Below are 27,041 nucleotides of genomic sequence, written 5' to 3' on the forward strand. Positions count from 1 at the left end.
CTGAAACTAAGATAAATCAAATGACTCTCCTGCTTGGCCCAAATGAAAAATAGTATAGCCAGGATTCCAACTTAGTTGTGATGAGTTCCGTATACCATTCTCTTTACACATTGTACCTCACATTTTTTCCCACATTCGTCTGTCTCTCTATCTGTCTCTCTCTCTCTCTCTCTCTCACACACACACACACACACACACACGTGCTACATACACATGTAGGTGAGGATGTAGCATGAAAATATACAACAATAAACTAGGTAGATTTTAGGAAATTATTTCCTTCTGTCTTTCACTATTCAAGCAGAAAGAAGAGCTTACCATGTACAGTGAACACTAGAAGAGATAATACAAAAGAATAAAGGTCCAATTTACTGGATTTTAAAATTTTAGATAGATTATGAAAATATCTAGTGGAAGTAATGAACTTGAAAATCGGAAGTTTTATTTTCAATAAGCATTTAAGAAAAAAAGTTTGTTTTTATTTTCTTATTCCAAACGTTCAGTTTTAAATATTAAAAATATTGAAAGTTCAAGGCATGAGTTTATAACTAAAACCACTGTTTTTTTTATTATACTCCAAATTATAGGGTACATGTACACATCATGCAGGTTTGTTACATATGTGTACATGTGCCATGTTGGTGTGCTGCACCCATCAACTCACCATTTACATCAGGTATATCTCCCAATGCCATCCCTCCCCCTCCCCCACTCCCTCCCCCATGACAGGCCACGGTGTGTGATGTTCCCCACCCTGTGTCCAAGTGTTCTCATTGTTCAATTCCCACCTATGAGTGAGAACATGCAGTGTTTGGTTTTCTGTCCTTGTGATAGTTTGCTCAGAATGATGGTTTCCAGCTTCACCCATGTCCCTACAAAGGACATGGACTCATCCTTTTTTTGGCTGCATAGTATTCCATGGTGTATATGTGCCACATTTTCTTAATCCAATCTATCACTGATGGACATTTGGGTTGGTTCCAAGTTTTTGCTATTGTGAATAGTGCCACAATAAACATACGTGTGCATGTGTCTTTATAGCAGCATGATTTATAATCCTTTGGGTATATACCCAGTAATGGGATGGCTGGATCAAATGGTATTTCTAGTTCTAGATCCTTGAGGAATCACCACACTGTCTTCCACAATGTAAAACCACTGTTTATACAAGAATGGTCTGCAAGCCATCTGTATCAGACATGTAGTATGTGTCATAAATTACGGGTTGTGGAGCCATACCCTAAGTCTACAAGGACAAAGACAGGATAATGTATTTTTACACACAACCCAATTTTCCTTATCCATTGCAAAGTTTGAGCAGCTCTGCTTAAACGCTATCATGGAGAAAAAGACATGATGAGATAGTCATTTTTCTGCTCAAAGAGGGTTATGTGTTTGGCCAGCAAAACAAAGAGAATTGGAGGGACATAACTGATGTAGAGATAACTGTTGTTCCCTGAGAAGGGTCCAGAACTCCAGCTGGGCTGAAGGGAACAGTTTGTGGCCAGTCATGGTGGCTCACACCTGTAATCTCAGCACTTTAGGAAGCCAAGCGGGGTGGATCACTTGAACACAGCCTAGGCAACATGGTGAGACCCCATCTCTACCAAAAAATACAAAAACTAGCCAGGTACAGTGGTGCATGTTTGTAGTCCCAGCTACTTAGGAAGCTGAGGTGGGAGGATCGCTTGACACTGGGAGGTCTGGGCTGCAGTGAGCTGACATTGCACCACATCACTCTGGGCAACAGAGTGAGACCCTGTCTCAAAAAAAAAAAAAAAAAAAGAGTTCATGATAAGTAACATTTCTTCAATTTGACCTGATGTGTATTGAAGAAAACCAGCATCTGAGGCCCATGGAGAAAGAAAAAGAATAAACTTGGACAAAGAAACAGACGTGCATAAAGGGAAGACAATGGAAAGAGACACAAGGAGTAAATGGCCATCTACAAGAAAAGAGGCTTGGACAGATTCTCTCTGCTCAGCCCTCAGAGGGAACCAATCCTACTGACACTTTGATTTCAGACTTCTAGCCCCTGGTGTCATGCAGAAATGGGATTTAGTTACAAAGTTTACAGTTTTCCAGAGGAAAAACAGCCTGGAAAGTCAGACCCCAGTTCTTTGTGTTCTAGAATCCTTTCAAATTTACTCAGGATTTTCACTGCTCTTTCTGTCACCTAAGGACATCAGTGGTGAATATAGCAGGCTAGTGACTGACTTCCAAGACCAGGTGACAAGTGCTATACCTCAGCTAAAGGCAGACAGGAGCACAAATGGCATACAAATGCAATATCCCCCAGATGCCTGGAGCACACACATCCTGCTTCTGTTTCCTGTGGGGCAGAAAGGTGAATCGGGGAGGGAATCTTCAATCGACCGAGCACTAGTTTTCCAAAATACTGCTTCTCATAACGAAAGTGACTGAGTGATCTTGGATTGACGAGCACTCACCCTCAGCAAAAATCTGAGTTTGAGAATGTATGCAGGTATAAAGAAACAAAGGAAGACATATTTTTTACATAGCTAAGTTTAGAACAGTATAAATACTGTATGATTTTCATTTCAGCAAATGTGCTGAATGTGCTTGGCACTTAATTAAGAGTTGGGAATACAGGGATGCATGTCTCTCATGCATTGACTCATGACTGCTGCCAAAGCAGTTTAAGGCACATTCCATGCATCATCACCATCCCACACATCAGATCCACATGTAAGTTTCATTATCAATTCTCAGCAAATTAACAAACTGAGGATTACCAAGATTTTGCCAAGGTCACATCATTGCTGATTGGTTGGCAGGGATCAAACCCAGATCCACTCAACTCTGCTGCCTGCCTTTTATTCACAAGGCCGTAGGAAGTTTTGAGTAGAATAATATAAGAGAAGTAGCGAATTGTAATAAATAATTCAGTAAATGCCATAAGAAATGTATGAATAAAATGAAGTAGCAGTAGGGAGCAGGAATTACTACTACCAAAGGTCTCAAGGAATGTTATATAGGATAGTAATATTTTTCTTTGCTGTTTTGAGCTAGGATAAGAGTTTTGGAAGCAATAAATGGGAAGAAAAGGTGTTCCAGAGGAAGGAAATCATATGCCAAGCCTAGGGTTATGAGAGTTATGGCTGGTGCGGAGAAGGTTGAGATGTGGTCTACTCAATGACAGCATAAGTCTGCCAGGTAGTAGGGGAACTCTATGTTGGGGAGGTGGGCTGAGCCGGAACATGAAGGCATTGCAGAGTCATGCAGCTTTTTAAGTTTAGAAATGATGGGCTCAAATTTGCCTTTAGGAAGAACTAACTTAGAAGAGTATAGAGGCTATATTTGGGAAGTCAAAGCATGTGATCATGTGATAGGAAGACTGAAGGTGATGGGGCTTTGCAGTGATCCCAGGAGGAAGATAGGAGAAGCACGAGAAATCGAGGCACCAATTTTGGAGTCTTTCCTGAAGTGGAATTAGTAGACTTTGGTGGCCAATGGTATGCTTGGAGGACAAATTAGTGCATACTTGAGAACCTTTAGGTCATTATTTTGTGAGGCAGAGTAGATTGGGATAATTTCCTGTATTGTTTATCAGTACAGGATATCTGGGCAAAATCAGCAGTGTGGTCATCAGTATTTGCATGAGATATTAGAGGGAGAATTGTATACAGGGAAATGAAAAGCTAGCCAAGGAGCAGAGGCCAGAAGAGCAACATTTAAAAACTTAAGTATAATGGAACTCTTGGCATGTCTTTGCCCAGAATTTATGCCATTCTGTCTTAAGATAAATGTTCTAAATATTCAAGAAACGTAAAGTTTTAGTGGAAAGAGTTCTGACGTAGTAAGGTTTTAGTGCCAAATTTGCCATTAATTATGTGACCTTTGACATGTCACTTAATCTAACTCAGACGTGGCATCCTGATCGGTGGAACTAGGAGATCTCCAAGGTCTCTCTTTCTTGCTTTCAAATGCAATGATTCTCACTCATTTCTTTAGAGTATTTTAATTGAAGTATATATTACATGATATTATAGGCTATAGCGTCATGTGCTCCTCGAGTATTAGTGATAAGAAAAATATTAATGATAATTCTAACTTTATGACTATAGAGCTTTCAAGCTTTTACAACTCAAAGTCATGGATATTTCTTTCTCTTTCTACAACTGAGAACAAATTCAATACACTAAAAAGGTGTTGCAACAGACTGGTAATGAAACAAAAGTCATCAGGACTAGGTGGAAGTTTTCCCAAATCATCACTGTAATTTATTAATGTAACGGTCATCATTAATAATGTCTATAAACAGAGACTTTATATAATACAAAAAATGTTTAAGTCGAAAGGATTATGTTCTAATAAGAAATAACTTATAGATTCAGCTAGACATTGAATTCTAATAATGAAATCTGTTCAATGAGGGAGAGAAATGATTAACCCCATAGTCTTGCCCCTGAGCTGTGGATCTTCTCATTCCAAGTATTGCACAAAATAAAAACGCTCCATTATCTTAGAGCTAATGCTCTTCAAAGAGAGAAGCTGTTGTTGAGTCTGTCTTACAACTTAACATTTAATAAAATGACCTATTTCTTAAAAGATGCTCCACTCTCTTAGAGCTCAGAGGAATTCAAGCGAAGACTTTACAGGGTGAAGTAATGGCCCAAAGCATAGCCTTATGCCAAGCTAGTAAGTCAGAGAAAATCATTTTAACCTTCATCAGAAATTAAATGGTTATTGATTCACATGAAAGATAGTGTAACCTTTCAGATTAAATTAAGAAATGTTGCTGAACACAATTAAAATTTCTCAAATGTAACTCTGTTTGCAGAGTGCATTTTTGACTAAATTCCATCTCTGAGGTTAATTACCATGTCTAGGGTCCAGGAATAATAGATTAAGTGGAAAGTTGGCTCCAAAATTAAAGAATGGGGAGAAAGCTAGAAGTATTCAGAAATGATTTATGTCTTACTGATGAGTTTGAGGGAGGCAAGCCAAATAACCACATCACTCTTCTATGCTAAAAGTTTTAAGCTAAAGTGGTGATATAAAATTAACAGGATGTTCATTCCTTTCAGTGGGGCTGAGGTAGCTCCAAATTTTTCTCACAATTAGGAATCAACTCATTCTTGCTAGCAAGACTAAAGGTATTAGGTTGGACAAAACTCATTGTGGTTTTGCCATTACCTTCATTGAAAGATCTGGAGGCACTCAGTGCAGGTAAAGAAGGTGGGTAAAATTGAATTATAACCTCTAAACACAGACCCTGTCTCAAAGTGACAATGGTACTGTGATATTCTAGAAGGGCTAAAAATCGCTGAGTTTTTTTTTGTCTTGAATATGTTCTTAACTGGCTGATCTTACAAAACACCCAACTTAATTTTGCTGTATTTTTCTCATCTGCAAAGTGAGAGGGTTGGGGCTCATGGCTTCTAAAGTTGTTCCAGTTCTATAATTTATAAATAATAAATACAGACACACACACACACACACACACGCACACACACACACACACTTCCCTTAAGCTCTGTTGTAAGGGCTCCCACTATGACCCTGCCTCACCAAAGCCATGATGGGTAGAGAGCATACACTTTTAGAAAGCCCAGATAAACTTGTTTTTACATAAATCACGTTTCCAGAATGAAAAACCCAAGTATTTCACAATTCTTGTATACACAGAATGTATACAAGAAAAAAAAAAAAAAAGACTAAAGGCCTTCATGACACATTCAGTGAAGAGATGCCCTGGTAACTTTTACCAGTTAATTGATGCATAAAAGGTCGTGAAGATTAATGCACATCAAAATCCAAACTAAATTGAATTTTTGACATTTTTGCAAATAAAAACCCCAAAGAATACATAGGTGCCTTTTGATTTGTCACAGCTGGAAGACTCTGAATCATGAAGTGCTCTAGGAGAGACCATTAAATAGTGTTAGATGGTTTTTCAGTGTGGAGGAAAAGTAATTGAAGAACCAAACTGTGTGTATAGACATTGCATTTTAAAGTATTTATCAAACAGAGACAAAGTGAGTTTTTTCTTCTACAACTAAAGCACGAAGTGTTGATTAGGAGGTCACAGGAAAATTTAATAATTTAAGTCCTTAATTTTTCTTATGGGGTTAGATGAAATGATCCCTGCTTAAAAATACTTCTAGTCTACATTTAAAAAACATTGGCCATCTAAGTTATTTGTATCTTCTGCTTATGAGCAGAAAAAAAGATTTAAAAGTCAACAACTGTTTTATGGGAATGATATTTGAAAATAGTGATATAGTATGGAATGAGCATAGCAGGTAAAATAAGAACCAAATTCTTAATATCAATTCAGTCAGACTGTAAGTATGAAAATAACTTCACATCACCTAATTCTGACACTCTTTGCTTCAGTCACAAGGATAATCACTGATTATACATATACATATATATGTATATATATATTTAAAATTATTGTATACACATACCAATGAAATAAGCAAGTGTTAGCATTTCATTAAGCCAATGAGACTGTTTTATTCTTTAAAAATAATATTAATCCTAATAATATGAATAATCGGGTAAGTGTAATGCCATTGCAGTCAACATAGCACAAAGAACATGCAGAACAACACAAGGTCTATATTGCAATCCAAACACATCTTCGTTGGGGCCACATAAAGAAGACCTTGTCATCAGGTCCATGTATTCCCATGTAGTCTGAAATGCCCCAGGAAGAGATGAGTTGCAGCACATGAAAAACAATTCTGCCATCCAAATAACTGGTTTCATCTGATTTTATTCATAAGAGTTTATAGGTATGCTTTTCTTCTAAGGTGGAACAATTTAACTTTTTTTAAAACTGCTATTTGACTAGGAGACAAGGCTGACAAAGAAAATACAGAAAGGGACATGCATTTGGTGATTCCAGAAAGTTTTTGTGGCTGTCTTCATTGTCCTTACTTCAGATGATTAGCAGTTGTCAAAGTAAAGCTGTTCACACCATAAAGATACCAAGAAAAAAACAAACACGGTCTCAAAAAACTGACTTCCACATGGAAGAGAAGGAAGGAACAGTTTCTATTCTGGGAAGGACAACAGCACTTTGTTTTAATCAGTTGCAAAGAATCTAAAACTCTACAATTCTAAATGAGGTTAATAAATCAAGAAGAGTTTAAATGAAAACAAGTTTCATAATCAGCTTGCAAATAAACACTGCTGCATATTCTATTAAGACTGGTCCCAAGGCTAAGGCAAGTCAGAACAGATTTTTTCTATATATCCACAGTTCAAAGCTTTTAGGTGGCAACAGACCATGAGAAAATGTTTTAATAAAAAATACCATTATTTAGTAAAAATGATAGCATGCAGTTAGAGGCTAACAGAAAGCTCCTTTTCCCTGGAAGATTTTTTTTCCTCAGCTTCCAAAATAACTATATTTTGACAATAACCTGCAAAGTAAGTCTAAAGCATCGCACCATATCCCATTGAAGTCATTCTTATCTCTCACTGAGCATAAAGTATTCAGTTACGTCTTAGCTCCTGCAATTAAGACTGACTGAGTTAAGGTTTCTCTAAGGACATCTGGCTTTGTCCCCTAAAGTTGATAATATTTGGGAAAATGGACAGTCTGAAACAACTTTCCTACAGACCTCAAGAAGGATTCCAAATTTCTACTTTTAATAAGGAGATGACTAAGGTGAAAGAGAAAAAAAATAATTTTAGGAGACAATGATTATTTAAATTTTACACAAATTAGTTGTAGAAAACTCAGGTAAAACTTTGGTTTTTGTAAATGCAGCTAAGAGGTCAATGCAAGAAAGTAGTTGCAGTCACCCAAAGAGAGATTATAAAGTGAAAAGAAACGTTGAGCCCTGAAGCTTGTAACCATAATATTTAAAATGTGAGAAGAAAAACCTATGAAAAAGATCATGAACAAACAGTAAGATATACAAGTCTGGAAAAATTAAGGTGAGGAACTAATCAATGTCATCAAACACTACAGATGTCTAGATAAGACTAGGGATAAACAGCATCCATTGGATTTTGCATGTTGGGGGTATACATTGGTGACCCTAGCAAACGCTATTTCAATGGGAAGTCATTGTAGTGAATCGAGAGGAAAGTGAGAAGTGAAGAGTTGAAAACAGTATCCATGTTCTTAAGGCAACCCTGATGTACTAGGTAATTATGCATACTCCAGAGGCAGAGACCTGCATGGATCTGCGTTTTAATCCATGCTTGCACATTTAAGATTAGACCTTGAGAAAGTTACCTAATATCAAGGAACCACAGCTTTTTGTCTTTACAATTTGGGATAGTAATAGTATCTCCCAAGGATTTGTGAAAATAAAATGAGATATTATATGTAATTGGCTAAAATAGCACCTGGCATATAGTAAACACTCAACAAATGTCACTATTATTTTGAGAAGAGAGACATAAAGTCAAGTGAATAGTTTTTGTGCCCTTTGTGACTTTGTTTTGTTTTAGAATTTATGTTGGTAGACATGTATGTGTGCATGGATATTTTAGATAGGAATAACTTGAGCATAGTTGTAGGCTAAGGAAAATCAGCCAGTAAATAAACAAAAAGAGATGCTTGAATTCTGCTTCGGGAGAGACATTTCTCTATTTGGAAAATATAATTTTGAAAGCCTTCTGGGGACAAGTGAGATCTTCTGGGCAGAGATGTGGCTGGTACCAAGACATCAGAAAAGGGAGGAAGATGCTTTAAATGAAATGAGAGGAAGAAAGTATGTTTTTAATACCAAATGTAGAACCTGAGTCAGAAACTTAGATACGAGGAGTTTATTGAAAGGTGGTTCCAGGGAGCAGGAGTAAGGGATCACAGAGATTGAAACTAGGAAGGAAGGAAAACGAATATATTGCTGCCTCTCAAATTTCCACCTGAAGATGGAAAAAAAAAAAAAAAAGCATTAATTGATCATCCTCCATCCCCCATTGGTAGAGCATTGCCCAGAGGGCGTGAAAACCCTCACATTTCAGGTGTGCTTGCATATGCCCTGAATAGGCTCCATCAGCATCCTATGGTGCAGAGTCAATGAAGGCTTGAAAGATATTTTGATGCATGCTTGAGAAAAGATACTGTCAGTTCAAGCTATATTGAAGCTTACACAGAATTAATTTGATGGAGCTATAACTGGAATCAGAGACGAGGTCAAGAAAATGTGACAGTGAACAAGAGTCATATGATACAGTTTACTCTTTGCTGTGTTCCTGCCTTTCATTAAGTCCAATCTTTAATCGAGTCTTCTAGGTTCTGACCTTCAAATCATTTAGTAGAGGGAAGTTTGTGAAACAAGACACAATTCTCCCCTTTTCCAATGCAATTGATCACCAAGTCTTAATTGATCTTTATCATCTCTTGTCTTTATCACCTCTTTTAAATTTCTCTCATGCTAAGCCTTCAGCTAATCTGGCTGCTTGCCTATGGGGGTGATGCAGACTTTCACTGCTGAAGGGTCTGAGCCCTCATTAGTTTTGCCCTTATTGAGAATTATTTAAATTGCCCATTCACTATTATCACTGGGCATAGAAATGCTAAGAAATGCTTCAGTTAATACCTTGAGTTCCAGATATCCCCCTTTCTGTTGCCATTAATATAACAACCCCCTATCACCTCAAATTAATTAGGAGCTTCTTTCTTTGTCTTCTGGTCCACTGACATGAGGATCCTAAAGTGATCTGCCAATAGTCATAGCTTCAAGCTCAGTAGAAATTTTGTGTCCAATAGAAAACAAACTATGACATGAGATTCTAGGGGAAGCCTGCTAGGCCTGCACACATGCAAAGCCTATAAATGCTTGAAAGTTAACACCTTTTACTATAATCCTCAACAAAAAGGGAGTTGATGGATAAATATTACTCCTTGTTAGTCTATCCCGTGGTGCAAGGAGTCATATTGGGGAATGTGGACATTTAAGGTTCAAAGTACATAGCTTAAATTTGATAGCCCAAAATCCACAAATGGGTTATTGGAAATGGTGGTGAGAGGGGCCAGTCCTTTCTTCCAGTGCTAGTTTATCAACCTAGGTGTTCTAGCTTTTGAGGAAACAGCACACTGATTTAGGACTCTAACACTGCAAGGTTTTGTTTCCAAGCTAGCAGCTAGCAAATATTTGAATAGATTATTCTTATTCTATTAAGCCGACTGCTTCTGGGGATTGCATGCATATGTTTATATGAGGGCCATATAATTCCATGGTCACATATCCATAGCTATAAAATGGATCCTTCATTTGGAGACGATATTGTGAAAAAAATGCATGCCAATGAATAAGGCACTGTTTGTGCTCTTAGATGATGTTGGGGGTAAAGGAACTTTGAGCAAGGAAACAAAAGCAGATCTGGAGTCCCTATCAATTCCTGGATAAACTCTTGCTGCCTCCTCCAGGGTGGAAAGACATCCAAGTGGCTGACTAGTCTCTTCAGGATGATCTTACATAGGAGAATCGTCATCAATCTCTGAGGTTGACAGGTTGAGTATTCAGAAGTGTCGTAGCTAGGTCAGCCTTGGGAAGAGGGCGTATATATTTCTAGAGCCACGCATAATTTCCACCTTGGTCTCTACTTTCACAGCCCACTGTGTAAGCACTGCAATGATGGGAAAGAGACTGGATGAGGCCCAGTAGACAAAGCACAGGAAACTTTTCGAGGCTGGACTTTGCTTTGAAGCTCCTTGGTCTGGTTATGAGTAAAATCTGCTCTGTGGCTGCAGGATATGACGGTTTTTCTAGATGCTACCTTGAAGGCCTTAATTTGAGAGTTGGTAATTTAACTCTTTGTATAGGCTCAATCTTCTAAAATTGTAAATAGCGGCCAGTAAATTCCTCAATCCTTCAAATTACTACTGCCCCCAAAGCATTATTAGAGCCCCTGAATCCCCCAGCGCTTCACCCTTCACCCAGCCTCATCCTATTCCACCGAAAGTGAGAAACTTACTAATTGTGATGTCACAACATGCCTAGGCTTCATCTTCATCCCACTGTCTGCTCCCAATAAGGCTCTTATTTCTATCCGTTCTGGAATCCTATCCTGCACATCTACTTTTTAGTACCAATTGGTCCTAACCACGGCCCCCAGAAAGCAATGCCTCAGTCAAAGATTTTAATAAGATAGTTTATGTGACAGTTAATCGCAGTGAGCAGGAATAAGAAATCAATAACAGAAACAGGTAAGAAGAAAAGGAGGGGTGTTATTCAGTCCATCACTGCTGTAACAACAGCATGTCAATCACTCCGGGAAGTTCTGAGAAACATATAAAATGCCTCTCAGGATTGTCCGCTAGAAGACTGACAAGGAGTAACATCCATCAGCTCTCTATTGGTTGAGGATTGTGTCAGATGTTAACTCCTGCAATCTCGGGTCCTGCATGTGTGCAGGCTTCTCCTGGCATCCCAGGCCACAGCATCAGAAGAGCCTCATGCAACACTTGGTGTGTGACTGGGGTGAGATGCTGCCAGAATGTAGTGAGTCAAAGCCTACAAAGAACATTTCCCTGCAGTGACGGCTGGAGTCAGGTAAATGAGAGAGGATAGAAGTGCACAAGGAGCACCTTATAGAGAGGGAAGAGAATATAGAGAAGAAAAGTGAGAATGAGAAAAATGGGGAGAATCTAGAACTAGATGTAGGAAAACTCCATAAAGGTGGACAAAGAACGTGTCTATGAACAATACCTATCACATTTAAAGTTCCATGCATGATCTCAAGTGTAAACCACTTTTCTATATGCTTCAAAAGCCTCCAATCAAGTCTGTGAAGCCAAAGTTAATGAAACATGCATGCTAATACATATTCAGTGGACCCTAAGGACATGACTACCTGTTATATTTGAGTTAGCCCAGGAAGACACAAGGCTAGCCCTGAGGAAATGCAGGAGCCCTGGAGAAAGAGAAAAACAAGAGGATACTATTGTGCCTCTCTCTAGACATCTGGCAGAATATCAGAAGAATGATTTTGGAATTCTAACCAGTCATGAGATTTTTTTTAATTGAAGTATAACATGCCTACTGAGAAGTGTAAAAATCATAAGTGTTTTTTTCTCAAAGTGAACAACCTCATATAAGCATCACCCATATCAAGAAACTGAATAACTATTCTCAGCTCAGCATCACAGAAGCCTCCCTTGAGCTCCCTTCCAATCACCACCCCCTGCAAGGGGGAGATGCTTTCCTTATTACTAACACCATAGCTTGGTTCTGTCTCATTTTGAACTTTATTGAAATGTAAACACAAAGAATGTACTCTTCCAGGTCTAGTTTCTCTCACTGAAGTTTTTTTTTTTTTTTTTGAGACGGAGTCTGGCTCTGTCGCCCAGGCTGGAGTGCAGTGGCGCAATCTCGGCTCACTGCAAGCTCCGCCTCCCGGGTTCACGCCATTCTCCTGCCTCAGCCTCTCCGAGTAGCTGGGACTACAGGCGCCCGCCACCACGCCCGGCTAATTTTTTGTATTTTTAGTAGAGACAGGGTCTCACCATGGTCTCGATCTCCTGACCTCGTGATCCGCCCGCCTCGGCCCCCCAAAGTGCTGGGATTACAAGCGTGAGCCACCGCGCCCGGCCTTCTCACTCAAGTTTTGCTCGTGATAGTCTGCAAGCCTTAGATTTTTGGTAATGAAATTCAAGCCAAGCCTTTTACATGTGTTATTTATTATTTTTTTTTTCTGATAACTAAGCTGGAGATGCTTGACAGCTATGGCTTTGTCTCCCACCAGGCTATGAAGCCCTACATTGTGTCTTATTCATTTTTTTCTCCCCAGCACCTAGTGTAATGCCTAACACAATGATAAAGTGAACGATATCTATTTTTATCCACCATAGCATTGACTAGCACAGATCCTAACCTTTATTGGTACAAAATGAATGTGAATAGATTCTTTGATGGTAAAATTATTGTAATTGTCCCTTCTTATATCTCTAATATTGTGATTGACATCTCAATCCGTAAATACTAAAGTGTACAATTTATACATGTCTATGTTTTTATTTTGTTATCTATTCAGTTTTGAGAGAAAATAATCTCTTAATTTTGTAGCCAAGATGCCCCAAATTGCAAAAGTAATGAAAAAGACCCAGTGATAATAATGCAATTGGAAAGGAAGACATTGATTTCTCACATGACTGTGGCAAACTGTGAAGAGTGAAAATTCCAGAAGACTTAAATTGTCTATAGTTTTGGCATCTCTCCCTCAATGTAATTGCTACCTTTTTTTTTTTTTTTTTTTTTTGTCTGCTTAGTTACAACTGCAGACCACAGTAAAATTATAGATTTGGAGATGTTGGGATGTTTCCTCAAAGATAAAAGCCAATTAAAAAATTTTAACAAAGAACAGAAGAAGCTATCAAGAGTTTGTAACAAATTATTAGGATTAATAAAAAATATGCTTTGTAGCCCTGTTTTGTCTTAGTAGACTCCATATATGTGCTTAAAGATGAAGGAGAGATTGTTCGTAAGTTTTTTAAAAAACATTTCTATAACAGAGAACATAATCTAGCATGATTTTCCATGAGTAGTCTCCCCTTCATTACTGTGAACAAGCTTAATAATAATAGTATCAGCTAAAATGTATGTATCTGTAATGTAGCCATAGTGATGGTAATAGTGTACTAACATGCTGTAATTACATAGTAATAGCATAAGTGGCACTTACTATGGGCCAAGTATTATTCTAAGTACTTATGTATTATATGTTAAAATTAAGTATTTATATATTAACACAAATACTAATATATTGAATCCTCATGCAGACTTATGTAGGGGACTTTTATTATCTTATCTTCATTTTCCAATTAAGAAAACTGAGCTCTTAGAAATTATGAACCAAGATTCCAATAACAGAGGCAAAGACAAGACACAGACCCAAACTTTAGAGTCTGTGCTTTTAGCCACTAGGTTATATTGCTGCTGAATAAACTAAAAAGAGAGAGCTTTGGCATTTGTACTTAGTTTTGAAACGAGTTCACTTATGTGTTCTCTCAGCCCTGTGTCTCTTTTATGTGAACTTTGTTGAAGTCTGGAAAGGAGAAGTATAGGAGGTCTGAAAGAGAGGTTGAGAGCAGAGACGAGACAGAGGAACAGGCAAAAGGTTGTGGGATTGGTCTCAGAAAGCAGGGTGAAATGACTAGGGATGGGAGGTAGACCAGGTAGGAGTCTTAAGTAGTGTGACTCTGGGCACTTGCCAAATAGCAATAACATTTTGAACATATGACCTAGAATGAGGGTTGGGAAGAAAATTACATGGTTCTAAATAATCTATTCTAAAATATTGTTTTCAAAACAACAGAAACTAAATTTTCACTTAGGTATCAGATGGTTAGAATATGAAAATATTAAAAATTAAACCAACCACGTTTTTTTAAACAGGAGATTAAGACACTCTAATGTTCTTAAGCAATTTGAATGAGAACTGAAAGGGATTAATAAAATGAAGTGACCAATTCTGGGATGATCAAATGGTAAACAAAATATCAATCAAGAAAAGAATAGAAACCTAATTTACAGAAAAGAGACATATGCTCCATAGTGCTGGTCAATATGGCCCACCTGTAATTTTGTCCTTTCATCTCTCCCACTTCTTTTTTATTCCTTTATGCTTTAGAAACAAAGATGGTAAAGAATCAAATTCAGTGGGCAGTACAATAACTTGGAGATAATGTTTCTGAATGCCTTTTCCCAGAGCCTATCAGACTCATATATATAATGATATTATAAAATAATATTTTATTGTTAAATAGAGATCTGTTATTAAAGTAACATAGATGTTGTAAGAAAAATCACCAGCCTCCCAAATCCCATGTGGAATCAATAAAGTAACCCAGTTACGAAATAAACACAAATTGGACAAGCGACTCCATATCCCAATACACATGTGGAGTCACTTTTAGAACATTAATGAGCATGTAATTTATTCAAGACAAGAATTCTTAGATATTATTCTGTATCCGTATGTAGTTTGCAAATATGTGAGTGACCCAGAGCATGCACATGACATATTTTCTGAGGACCTTAGTCTTTATAAATTTCTTACATTTTATTCAAATCTAAACACCTCAAAAAATCTAATTTTTTTTTAAGTTTCAGAACAAACGTATGAGAAGTTAAGTTTTCAAGGCAAGCATATAATGAATTTTATATCAAAAGCAAATACGAGGTCACATAAATCTAGAAAAATTTGATCTTATATTTGAGAAAGTATTTTGAATATGTTTGAATTAAAGGTACATTAATTATTGTTAAAAGAAAAAAATTTCAAATTCTATTTAATTTCACAATATCTTTGAACATTCTCTATGCGACATTCAGAAGTCACCAAAAAATTGCATGACATAATTATCATTGAGAAGCTTATAAGCTGATTGGAAAGACAATATGTATATACACACTTATAAATACATATATGTGTATATATATTACAAATAACAAAGACAATATGTATATATACACATATAAATACATATATGTGTATGTATATATACATATATCTGTATATATACACATACATATATGTACATCTATAAGGGTCTGTGCTGAGGAGGATTTGTAAAAGAGGAAGGCCTCTTTGCAGCTGAAATAAGAGGATGGCATCTGTCTCCTGCTCGTCCCTGGGCAATGGAATGTCTGGGTGTAAAACCCAATTGTATATTCCATCTACTGACATAGGAGAAAACCGCCTTAGGGCTGGAGGTGAGACATGCTGGCGGCAATACTGCTCTTTAATGCATCAAGATGTTTACGTATGTGCACGTCAAAGCACAGCACCTTTTTCTTAACCTTGTTTATGATACAGAGACATTTGTTCACATGTTTTCCCGCTGACCCTCTCCCCACTATTACCCTATTGTCGTGCCACATCCCTCTCTCCAAGATGGTAGAGATAATGATCAATAAATACTGAGGCAACTCAGAGACCAGTGCTGGCGCGGGTCCTCCCTATGCTGAGTGCTGGTCCCCTGGGCCCACTTTTCTTTCTCTATACTTTGTCTCTGTATCTCTTTCTTTTCTCAGTCTCTCGTCCCACCTGACAAGAAACACCCACAGGAGTGGAGGGGCAGGACACCCCTTCAAAATCAAATTACAGGGGTTAAAAAAGCCAGGGAATGTAAGGCTTTCAGAAAACAATAAGAACTTTGGTTTGAACTTTCAATAAATTTTCCTAAAAGGCTTTGAAACAGAGTGGTACATGATATTAACTTAGATTTCAAAAGGGTTACTCTGGCTGCTGTGTTGAGAATAGACTCATGGATAGAGTTAAGAGGTCACAAACTGAAACAGGTGATGAGGTTAGTGCTATAATCCACATAAAATAGGAGGCTTGGAGTAGAGTGATACCAGTGGAAATAGAGGTAGTGAAAATTGTTTACAAAGGTGTGGGTTCAGGAAATCACTGGCGATAGTAAAGTGTCCCAATGCTAGTTGTCTCTAGACTTCATGAGTCGAGGAGGGAGTTTATCATAAATTGAGGGAGATAGTTGGGTAAGGTTGATTATAAATTGAGGGAGTCGTGTAGATTTCACTACTGTGAGAGAAGGCATATAATCAGCTCAAGGCAACCTTCAAGGAAGAGAGTCAAGAAAATACATACCTGACTTCATTCTTCTCCCTCTCATCTCTTACTAGGGCTTCTCATTGACTGGGTGTCACCGAAAGCCAGAAGTCACAAGATCCTACTGATGTAATCCATGCAGGTTAGCCTCACAGGGCCAGACACAAGAAGGGAGATGAATAAAGTGTGCCTTGGGAAGAGCAAATGGAAGATCAGCAGCACCTGCATCCTGGCAGCTAATTGACCACATATCAAGGAGGATGGAATGAGATACTGTGTCAAATTCTTAGGTGGCACAAATAAGGTGAAGACAGAAATTTGGCCATAAGATTTAACAATGTGGAGTTAATTGAAAATTTAAAAAGGGGATATATTCGGAACAGAATATTGGAGACAAAAGCTAGATTAGCATGAGGCTAGGAGTGAATGGAAAAAGAATAGGGGGCATTGAATATAGACAATGTCTACAAACACAGCAAGAATTTCCAAGCCCTTTGTTTGAATATCAGGCAAACTGAGGAGCAGAATTATAGTATTACATGATAAAAATACCTCACTTGTGAGTGCCGATATAACTGAGTTCTAAAAGACAGCGATATCATTATTCTTGAACTCTTTGTCCTGATAGATGTTTCAAACCATGTGGGATGCCAAGAATGCAATTTGAACATGCTTCCACAAGATACCAAGAAAATCTAAAAACTGTGACCAAGCATTTGCATTTTTGTCTTTTTCATATACATCGCCTCCTGCTTTATAGCTGCTTCAAGAGTAAATCAAAAGAAAAGAACTTGAATTGCTCATTCTTGCCTATCCCTGAAAACCCCACTGCATGTTCTGACCAATGTCAGGTGAGCATTACAAAGTGATAGTGATAATATAGGTATAAGGTGGTGTGAGCCTGGTTAGGTTAGTGGAAACAGAAATTCACGAAGTAATATTTTATAGATAAAATAACTAATATAAGATAGCAAAGTGAATGGATATAAGGAATGAAAGATAAGGAGAAGCCAGCATTTCTCCTCATTTTCTTAACAACAGAGCAGAGAAAAATTGTGATTCTATAGACAGATGCTTAGAATTTTTAGAAAGAATGAGGAAGTAGAGGAGGAATCCAAAAACACTTGCTTTGCAATAACAAAACTTCTATTCACTGAGTGCCTAATATATGAAGCAAGCAAGGAGATAGACACACTCATGAACATTACCTGACATGAAAGCTTAAACATCATATGGATAGTCAGGAAATAAACCTGAACCTAGGCATTAAATGATTTCCCTGGTTGGGTGGTTAGGAAGATACACAGGGGAAAGAAGTAATGCAGAGAGGCTGCAAACCAGTCAATGACACTTGTGCAATTCAGAACCTAAACACTTGTTTTTATGTTAATCCTTATTGCTTTTTAACCAGTTGATCAAATTCTGATTTTTGTGATCTATATAATTAGTTTCCATTTTACACCTTGGGATCTCAGCAAATGTGACAAGTTTGCTTTCTACAACTTCATATAGGCCAGAGTTAACATTGAAAGACCAGAGCTAAGAATAGACCTCTGTGACATTTGCTGTTGAGTGGTCAGAGCAGAAAGTAGATTGAAGGAAGTCAAAAGTGCCGATTCAACATTGGATGAGATGCATGTTATACATGAAAGATGCAGATTCAAAATAAATAGATTTTCAGAATGAAGCTTCAAGCAATAGTAGAGAAATCAGCCAGCCCTCTTCCAGAAAAATGTTCATAAAATTGGACCAAATTGCCATAACCATTTTAGTTATCTGGAAATTAACCATTGGCAAACAATAAATTTAGAAGCATTTATTCAAGAAAAACTGCTTAACTTTGTATAAGAACAGAAAGATTCTGTAACTCTGGCACAGTTAATGTAATCAGGATGGGGCTAGCCATGAAAACTAGCAGCATTGCTGCTAGAGGGGGATGACTTGATATGAAGTGTAGTTAGGAAAACCAAGTCGTGTTATCATAACATTGAATTTGCTCCCTGACTGACTCACACATCCACTGGCGGAGGTTGGAAGCCTTACGCAGTCTCAAGATGTTTAAGCACAACCTGTGATTAATCATTGGCTGACCTCTAAACTATGATAAAACAGGAGCAACCCTAGAAAACCAAGCTTCAAAATAAGAATAGCATTTTAAAAATTGAGCAGAGATATCGATGCCACAGTGTGGAGGAAACAGATTCCACAGACTAAACCCAGTCAAGTTAATAAAACAAACAAAACAAGATTCCAGAATTACTACATATATCATATAATCTAGTTTTCTACAAAAAATTACGAGATATGCAAATTATATTAGCCAGGATTCTCCTGAGAATCAAAACCAACAGGATGTGTAAATATATAGAGAGACTTATTTTAAGAAACTGGCTTGTGCAATTATGGAGCCTTAGTGAATCCAAAATATGATGGTGTAGGCTGGCAGGCTGGAGACTCCAGAAAGAATTGCAGTTCAAGTGCAAAGGCAGTCTGCTGGCAGAATTCCTTCTTTCTCAGGAAGATCAGTCTTTGTCCTATTAAGGCCTTCAACTGACCGGATGAGGTCCATCCAAACTGTGGATGATAATTTGTTTTACCCAAAGTCCACTGACTTAAATCTCAATTTCATTCAAAAACATCTTTACAGAAACATCCAGAATAATGCTCGACTAAACATCCAGACATCATAACCCAGCAAATTAACACATAAAATTAACTATCAGGTCAAGTAACAGAAAAGTATGATGTATGCTCAAAACATGAAAAGAAGTCTGTATAAATTCTCTCAGAGTGGGTAATGATGAATTTAGCAATTAAAACTTCTGGCCAGGCATGGTGGCTCACGCCTCGTCCCAGCATCTTGGGAGGTTGAGGCAGGCAGATTGCTTGAGTCCAGGAGTTTGGGACCAGCCTGGGCACATGATGAAACCCTGACTGTACATCAAATACAAAAAATTAGCCAGGCATGGTCGTACACACCTGTAGTCCTAGCTACTTGGGAGGTGGAGGTGGGAGAATCACCAGAACCTGGAAGGTCATGGCTGTGGTGAGCTGTGATCATACCACTGTACTCCAGCCTGACAACAGAGTGAGACCCTGTCTCAAAAAATAAAAACAAACAAACAATAAAACACTTCACAGCAGCTATTATAGATACAACCAAAGAATTTTAAAAATAAAGAAATATATAATGATAATGACTCAAATAGAGAATATCAATAAATAATAACTATAGAAAAGAAATAAAATTATGGAGTTGAAAGTACAATGACTGAAATAACATATTACTAAATCAGATTAATGACAGGTTGTATACAGCAGCAAGAGAAAGAATGAACTGGAAGACAGATTAATAGGAATTAGTTAATCTTAAATACAGAGAGACAGATGAAGAAAGTCACAGAAATCTGTAGAAAGTATTACATATATAAACGTATTTGTAATGGAGTCCTAGGAGGGCCACAAATGAAAAGGGAGCAAAAAAAAAAAAAAAGAAAGAAAATAATTCTAACTTCAAAGATTTGAATTTTTAAAAACTAACCAACAGATCCAAATAGTTTAACAAATCCCATGTAGAATAAAACAAAGAACTTCACACCTAGACACATCATAGTTGAACTAGTGAAAGCCAAAAACGAACAAAAACTCTAGAAAGCAACAGAAGAAAAGTGACTCTTCACGTACAGAGAGCAACAATATCATAAACTGCTGACTTCCTATTTGAAACAATAGGAAACATTAGGTGTGAAATGACACATCCAAAGAGCTGAATGAAAAAAAAGAAACTGTCAGTCAAGCATTTTATATTAAGTGAAGCTATCCTTCAAAAATGAGTATGAAAACAATACATTCCTAGATAAACAAAAGCTGAGAGCCTTTATTGTTAGCAGCACTGAAAAGGTGAAAGAAAAGGATGTGGTAACCCAAGTCCATAAGAAGAAAGGAAGAGCACAATAAATGGGAAATATGTGAATAAATACAAAACATTAAGTAACGTGTTTCCTTTTCTAAATCTATATTTCTAGCAAAAATATATGTACAAACTAGCAAAAAGTAATGGGGAAGAAATGAAGGTATAACGTAGCAAGATTGCTATATTTAACTGTATTTAAGGAGTTTCAGTATGAGATAGATATTGATAAATTAAGATATATATTGTAATCCCTTGAGCAGCTTTTAAGAAATAACTTTGAAACATGTCATTTAAAAAATTGACAGAGAAACTAAAAGGATACACAGAATAGAATTTAATACAAAAGAAATGAAAGAAGAATGAAGAAACAAAATATGAGACTTTTAAAGAAAATGAATAACAAAATGGCAGATGTAAATTCATGTATCAATGACATCAAGTGTGAATGGGATAAACACCAATCAATAGACAGATTGTAAAACTAAACAAAATAGCAGGCCCAATGATATACTCTTTACAAGAGACATACTTTAAATTCAAAGACACAGATTGAAAGTAAAAGGAGATACATATATGTAAGTATATATATATATATATATATATATATATATATATATATACAGTTTTTGCAAATTGTAATTATAAGGTAAATATAATGGCCATGTTAATTTTCAAAAGCCCCAGAATACAGGAAGCAAAGTCTAACAGGATTAAAAGAAGAGATAGATAAATCAAAAAATTATAGTTAGAGATTTTAGTACCTCACTGTCAATAATTGCTAGAACAACTAGACAGAAAATCAGGAAAGATATAAAAGGCTTGGACAACACTAACTCGACCTAATTCACATTTATAAGACACTTCACCTAACAATAGCAGAATACACATTATTTTCAAGGTCACAAAGGCAAATTTATAGCTTATAGCTTCAAAGGCCTATATTTGAAAACAATACAAATCTCAAATCAATAATCTATTCCACTTTGAAAAACTAGAGAAACCCAAAGTAATCAGAAGGAAGGATATAATAAAGGCCAGAGTAAAATCAATGAAATAGAAATCAGAGCAACAACAGAGAATCAATGACACCTAGATGTGATTCCTAAAAAAATCAATTAAATAGGTAAAACTTTAGCTTTATAGACCAAGGAAAACAGAAATGACCAAAAGACAAATGACAAAAATCAGGGATAACGTGGGGAACATCACTGTTAATGTAGAGAAATTAAAATAAACACAAAGGAATATCATGTTAATGTAGACAAATTAGACCATGTAGATATTTAATAAAATGGACAAGTGCCTAGAAAGACACAAATTACCAAAACTAACTCAAGAAGAAATAGAAACTCCACAGAGACACGAAGGATTTATAAAGAAACTTGAGTTACAGAAACAAAGTCAAATGCTGTATGTTCTCACTTATAAGTGGGAGCTAAACAATGACTACACATGGACATACAAAGTGGAATAATAGACACTGGAGACTATGAAAAGGTGGGAGGGTGGGTGGAGATGTGAGGACAGAAAAATTACCTATTGGGTGGAGTATTCACTATCTGGGTGATGGGTACACTAAAAGCCCAGAGCTTACCACTCTGCAATGCATAAATGTAAGAAATCTGCACTTGTACCCCCTAAATATATTTTTTAATTAAAAAAAGAAGAAACTGAGTTAGTAATTAGTAATTAAAGATGTTTCAACATAGAAAAGTCCAAGCCTAAGTGGTTTCACAGGTGAATTATTTAATATTTGCAGAAGAAATAATCCTACTCAAACTCAGAAAAAAAAGGAAATACTTTCCAAATCAATGAGTCTAATATCTCTCTCAAAATGATGCCATACAAACCTATCACAATAAAACTATAGGTCAATATTCTTTATCAATATAGATGCAATAGCCCTTAATAAATTTTAACAAACACATTCCAGAAACATATAAAATGGATTATACATGACGATCGAGTAGGATTTATCCCAGGAATGCAAGGTTTGTTTATCATTCAAAACCAATTGGTAGAATTACTGATATTAATAAAGAACAGAGAAAATGCAAAATTCAGCACCTATGTATGATAAAAACCCAAAAACGTTAGAAGGAAAGATCCTCAACCTGCTAAACAGTATTCATGAAAAACTGCAACTAATGTCATACTTAACTGCGCAAGACAATGTTTTCTTTTAGATCATAAACAAGGCCAGAATGTCTACTATTAACACACAGAAGGTTCTAGCCCATGTATTCAGGTAAGAAAAAGCAATTAAAGTCACAGACATTTGAAAAGAAGAAGCGAAACAGTTTTTATTCAAAGGCAATATAGAAAATTCTAAGAAATGTACCAAAAACATAATTGAACTAATAAATGTTTTTAAAAATCAAAGGATAAAAGATCAATGTAAAAGTCACTTCTATTTGTAAATACTAGCAATGAAAAATTTGCATATAAAACTAAGAAAGTTGTTTATTCATAATATAAAAATAACAAAACATTTAAGAATAAATATAACAAAAGAAATATGAGACCTGTACATGGTAAACTACAAAACTTTGGAAGACAAATTAAGAAAGATCTGTGGAGAAAAATTCCATACTGACAGATTGGAAGACTCCATATTATTAGGAGAGCAGTTCTCCTCAAATTTATCTATAGACTGAACATGAAAGACTTAGTATAGTTAAAACAATTTTTAGAATAAACAGCATAGGATAACTTATACCATTACATTTCAAAACAAACTCTAAAGCTATAGTAATCAAAACAATGTGGTATTTGCTTAAGGATAGGCAGGAAAAAAAACCCTCAAGTTAATAGTCAGTTGATTTTTGACAGAGGTGCAAAGACAATTCAATGATGAAAGGATAGTTTATACAACAAATGGTGCTAGAACAATTGAATATTCATCTGCAAAAATGAACTCACACCTTTACCTCACGTCCTACATAAAAATCAGCTAAAAATGTGAAAATGTGTTATAGACCTAAGTGTTAAGAGTTAAAATTATAAAACTTTCAGAGAAATCATACGAAAAAAATATCAGTGATCTTTGGTTTGGCAAATGTTTCTTAGATAAGACACACAGAACACATTGCATGAAATAAAAAAGTAACAAATTAGATTTCATAAAAATGAAAACTTTTGTTGACATTGTTAAAAAATAAAATAACAAGCCATGGACAGGGAGAAAATACTTGCAAATCATATATCTGATTAAGGATTTAATCATAAATATTTAGAGAACACTTATAGCTCATTAATAAGAAGACAATCCAATTGGAAACTGGCAAAGCTTTTATCAAAGTAAATGTTAAAGAGCCAATAATCTCATTAAAAGATGCTCAACATCATCAGTCATTAGAAAAATGTAAATTAAAATTTCAGTGAGCTACAGTCACTAGAGTGGCTATAATCAAAAAGCCTGATAATACCAATCGTTGGTAGGAATATGAAGAAACATTAAAGTAGAATGAAATATGGTATACACATTGTAGAAGACAGCTTGTAAGTTTCATAAGTTAAACACAAAACCTATCATATGATCCATTGTATTAGGCCATTCTTACATTGCTTTAAGAAAATACCTGAGACTGAGTAATTTATAGAGAAAAGAGGCTTAATTGGCTCATGGTTCTGTAGGCTTTATAGGAAACATGATGCTGACCATCTGTTTGGCTTCTAGGGAGGCCTCAGGAAGCTTACAATAATGGTGGAAGTCAATGGCAGAGCAGACATGTTGTATGATGAGAACAGGAACAAGAGAGAACAAGGAGGGAGGTGCCAGATACTTTTAAACAACCAGATCTCAAGAGAACTCACTCGCTATCGTAAGAACAGCACCACAGGGATGGTGCTAGACCATTATTGAGAAATCTACCCCCATCATTTAATCACCTCACACCAGGCCCCATCTCCAACATTGAGGATTACAATTGAACACGAAATTTGGTGGAGACACAGATCCAAACCATATCACCCATCAATTCCATGCATCAGTATCTACCCAAAGAAAGTGACAACTTTTGTCCAAGACTTGAATGTGAACAATAACTGCATTCTTCATAATAATAAACTAGAAACACTTAAATGCCTGTCGAAGTATATAAATGCAATGTGGTATATTCTTACAATGGAATACTATTCTGTAATACAAAAGAATGGACTACTGAAACATGGATGAACCTCAAAACATTATGCTAAGTGAAAGAAGCCAGACACGAAAGACGACATATTATATAATTATGTTTACATGGAATTTCCAGAAAAGGCAAACTATGGAGAAGGAAAGCAGACCAGTGCTTGCCTAAGCCTGGGGGTGATCATGTTAATTGACAACAGACAGAGGTAAAGGAACACTATGGTGTCGTGAAACTGGAAGCTAGTTTCCCTGTATCATTTCAATTGATCTTTAGCTTTCTTAGGAATAAAATCTTCAATTAATTCTTCAGAGTTCATGTTTTTTTTTTCTTTCCTGTGCTCTGTATGTTTAACATTTTCACCTTTTTTTAAACAGAGGTATTTAGTTTTGAGTGCAGGCAACAGATTCGTTTTAATTCATGTCACCACCAATTGTTCTGTCAATCTATGGTTCAACACAAATTAACAATAAGACTGATTCTGATAGTTGATTAACAGGTCTCTCCTTAGTGAGCAAGGCAACCATCAACAGCAGAGCCACTTTAGAGTCTCCTGGGAAAGTGTGAACTAATATGAAATTGTGATGGTTGCACAATTGTTCAAATATACTAAAAATAATTAAATTTGTACACTTACAATAGTTGTATTTTATGTACACATACCTCAAAAAGGCTGTTGAAAAAATGAAATAGGTTTTCAGAAGATGACAACACTTCAGTATTCCCATTCATGATCAGAGCATTTGAAATACAACTTTTTAAATTCACCCCAAAGGTATAATACCTAAGTAGGCCCTACTTTGAGATATCTTGTTTAAAATATATTTTCTCACTTCCTGCTCTATGATGAGAGCTCAGTACCTACAATAATGAAAACATATTTCTTATATTGTGATAAGTAATTGAATGATTCTTAAAAAATTAGTTTAAGCTGATCAGATATTTATTCTACTTGATATTGCACATCTGTGAAGTTAATAGTTAATTACTTTTTTAAAAAGTAATTGAGTCTAATACACAGGGCCTCAATATTTTCTTAGAAAATTATTTTTTCATCATCTCTTAGAAATATTTTATGGTCATGACACAAATAAAACACGGAACAAAAATTTCTTTCACAATTTCATCTGAATAACTTTTTCCAGTTTCAATTGTGGTCGAACATCATGTAAAATTGACCATCTTACCTATTTTTAAGTATACAGATCAGTGGCATTAAGTATATTCATATTGCTGTGCTATATAAATCACCATCAATCCATAGACCTCTTTTCATCTTGCAAAACTGAAACTCTATACCTATTAAATTCCATATCCCTTTTCCACTAGCCCCTGACAACCAACTACTTACTATTTCTATGAGTTTGACTGCTCTAAGTACCTCATACAAAGGACATTTTCAGTAATTTTTCCTCATGTGATTAGTTTATTTTACTTAGCTTAATATCAAGGTTCATCCATGTTGTAACACATGTCAGAATTGCCTTCTTTTTTAGGGTTGAATAATATTCAATTGCATATATATATATATATATGCATAATTTTATCTATTAGTCAATGGTTTACATTTGACACTTTGGTGTTTTCCATCTTTTGACTATTATAAATAATATGCTGTGGACATAAGTGTAAAAATCTCTTTTCCAGTCCCGACTTTCATTTTTGCTGACTATATACCCAGAAGTGGCATATCTGGATCATGTGGTAATTCTATTTTTAACTTCTGGAGGAACTGCCATACTGTTTTCCACAGCAACTGCACCATTATATTCTCACCAACAGGGCCCGAGGATTCCAATTCCTCCACATCCTCACCACCTGATTTTGGGATTAAGGCTTTGCTTAGTTGGCATACCATTGATCATACTGTATCTACTTGATCTAATGGAATATAATTAACAGAATCCATTACTCACAGTTAGAATGGTATATTAGGCTCACACTTCCTCCAAGTATCTCTTCGTGGTCGGCCATCTACCTGCTTAGGATCAGTATACTGAAGCAATATTTCACCTAGAAAAATTTAAAATCCAACTTAGATCAAACTAGAAAGACTTCTGAAGCAAACTAAAAACAAATTCAATACTTAACGTTTTAATCATGAACTACATCTTATCCCATATACAAATCAGAACCAAATTCATGCATTTTAAAAAAAATGGTTAAAGAAAAACTCTGAAGCATTTGAAATATGTTTCCAAAACAAATAGAAACTTTAATGTATCACTTGGTTCAAGTCTCTGAATGAAGGTAATATTGGCATTTGGAATTCTTGCTGCAAAATTGCATATTCTGTGCCATTCAAGCCTAGAACTACATGAACTAGTGTGATTTCAGTTTTTTGCTGATTATAGAGCATTTCTATCTAATACCTGGGATTCTCAGTAAACATCCATTTTCTCTGGAAGCTAGTTTCCCTGTATCATTTCAATTGATCTTAGCTTTCTTAGGAATAACGTCTTCAATTAATTCTTGAGAGTTCA

At 36.1% G+C, this 27,041-nt stretch overlaps 1 long non-coding RNA gene and 1 other non-coding gene across 2 annotated transcripts in view; one reads left to right on the forward strand and one right to left on the reverse strand.

The window, feature by feature from the left end:
* Positions 1–26,641, reverse strand: part of LOC134731412 (uncharacterized) — a 48,328-nt gene extending 21,687 nt beyond the window's left edge. The window contains exon 1 of the long non-coding RNA XR_010113639.1: positions 26,475–26,641. This is a non-coding gene — a long non-coding RNA (uncharacterized lncRNA). The remainder of the gene's footprint in view (positions 1–26,474) is intronic.
* LOC129490906 (small nucleolar RNA SNORD37) lies at positions 1,788–1,852 on the forward strand. The gene has a single exon (XR_008660376.1). It is a non-coding gene; the product is annotated as a small nucleolar RNA SNORD37 (small nucleolar RNA).
* Positions 26,642–27,041: the final 400 nt, after the last annotated feature.

The sequence above is a fragment of the Symphalangus syndactylus genome, chromosome 9, assembly GCF_028878055.3.
Source record: "Symphalangus syndactylus isolate Jambi chromosome 9, NHGRI_mSymSyn1-v2.1_pri, whole genome shotgun sequence".
NCBI classification, from domain to species: domain Eukaryota; kingdom Metazoa; phylum Chordata; class Mammalia; order Primates; family Hylobatidae; genus Symphalangus; species Symphalangus syndactylus.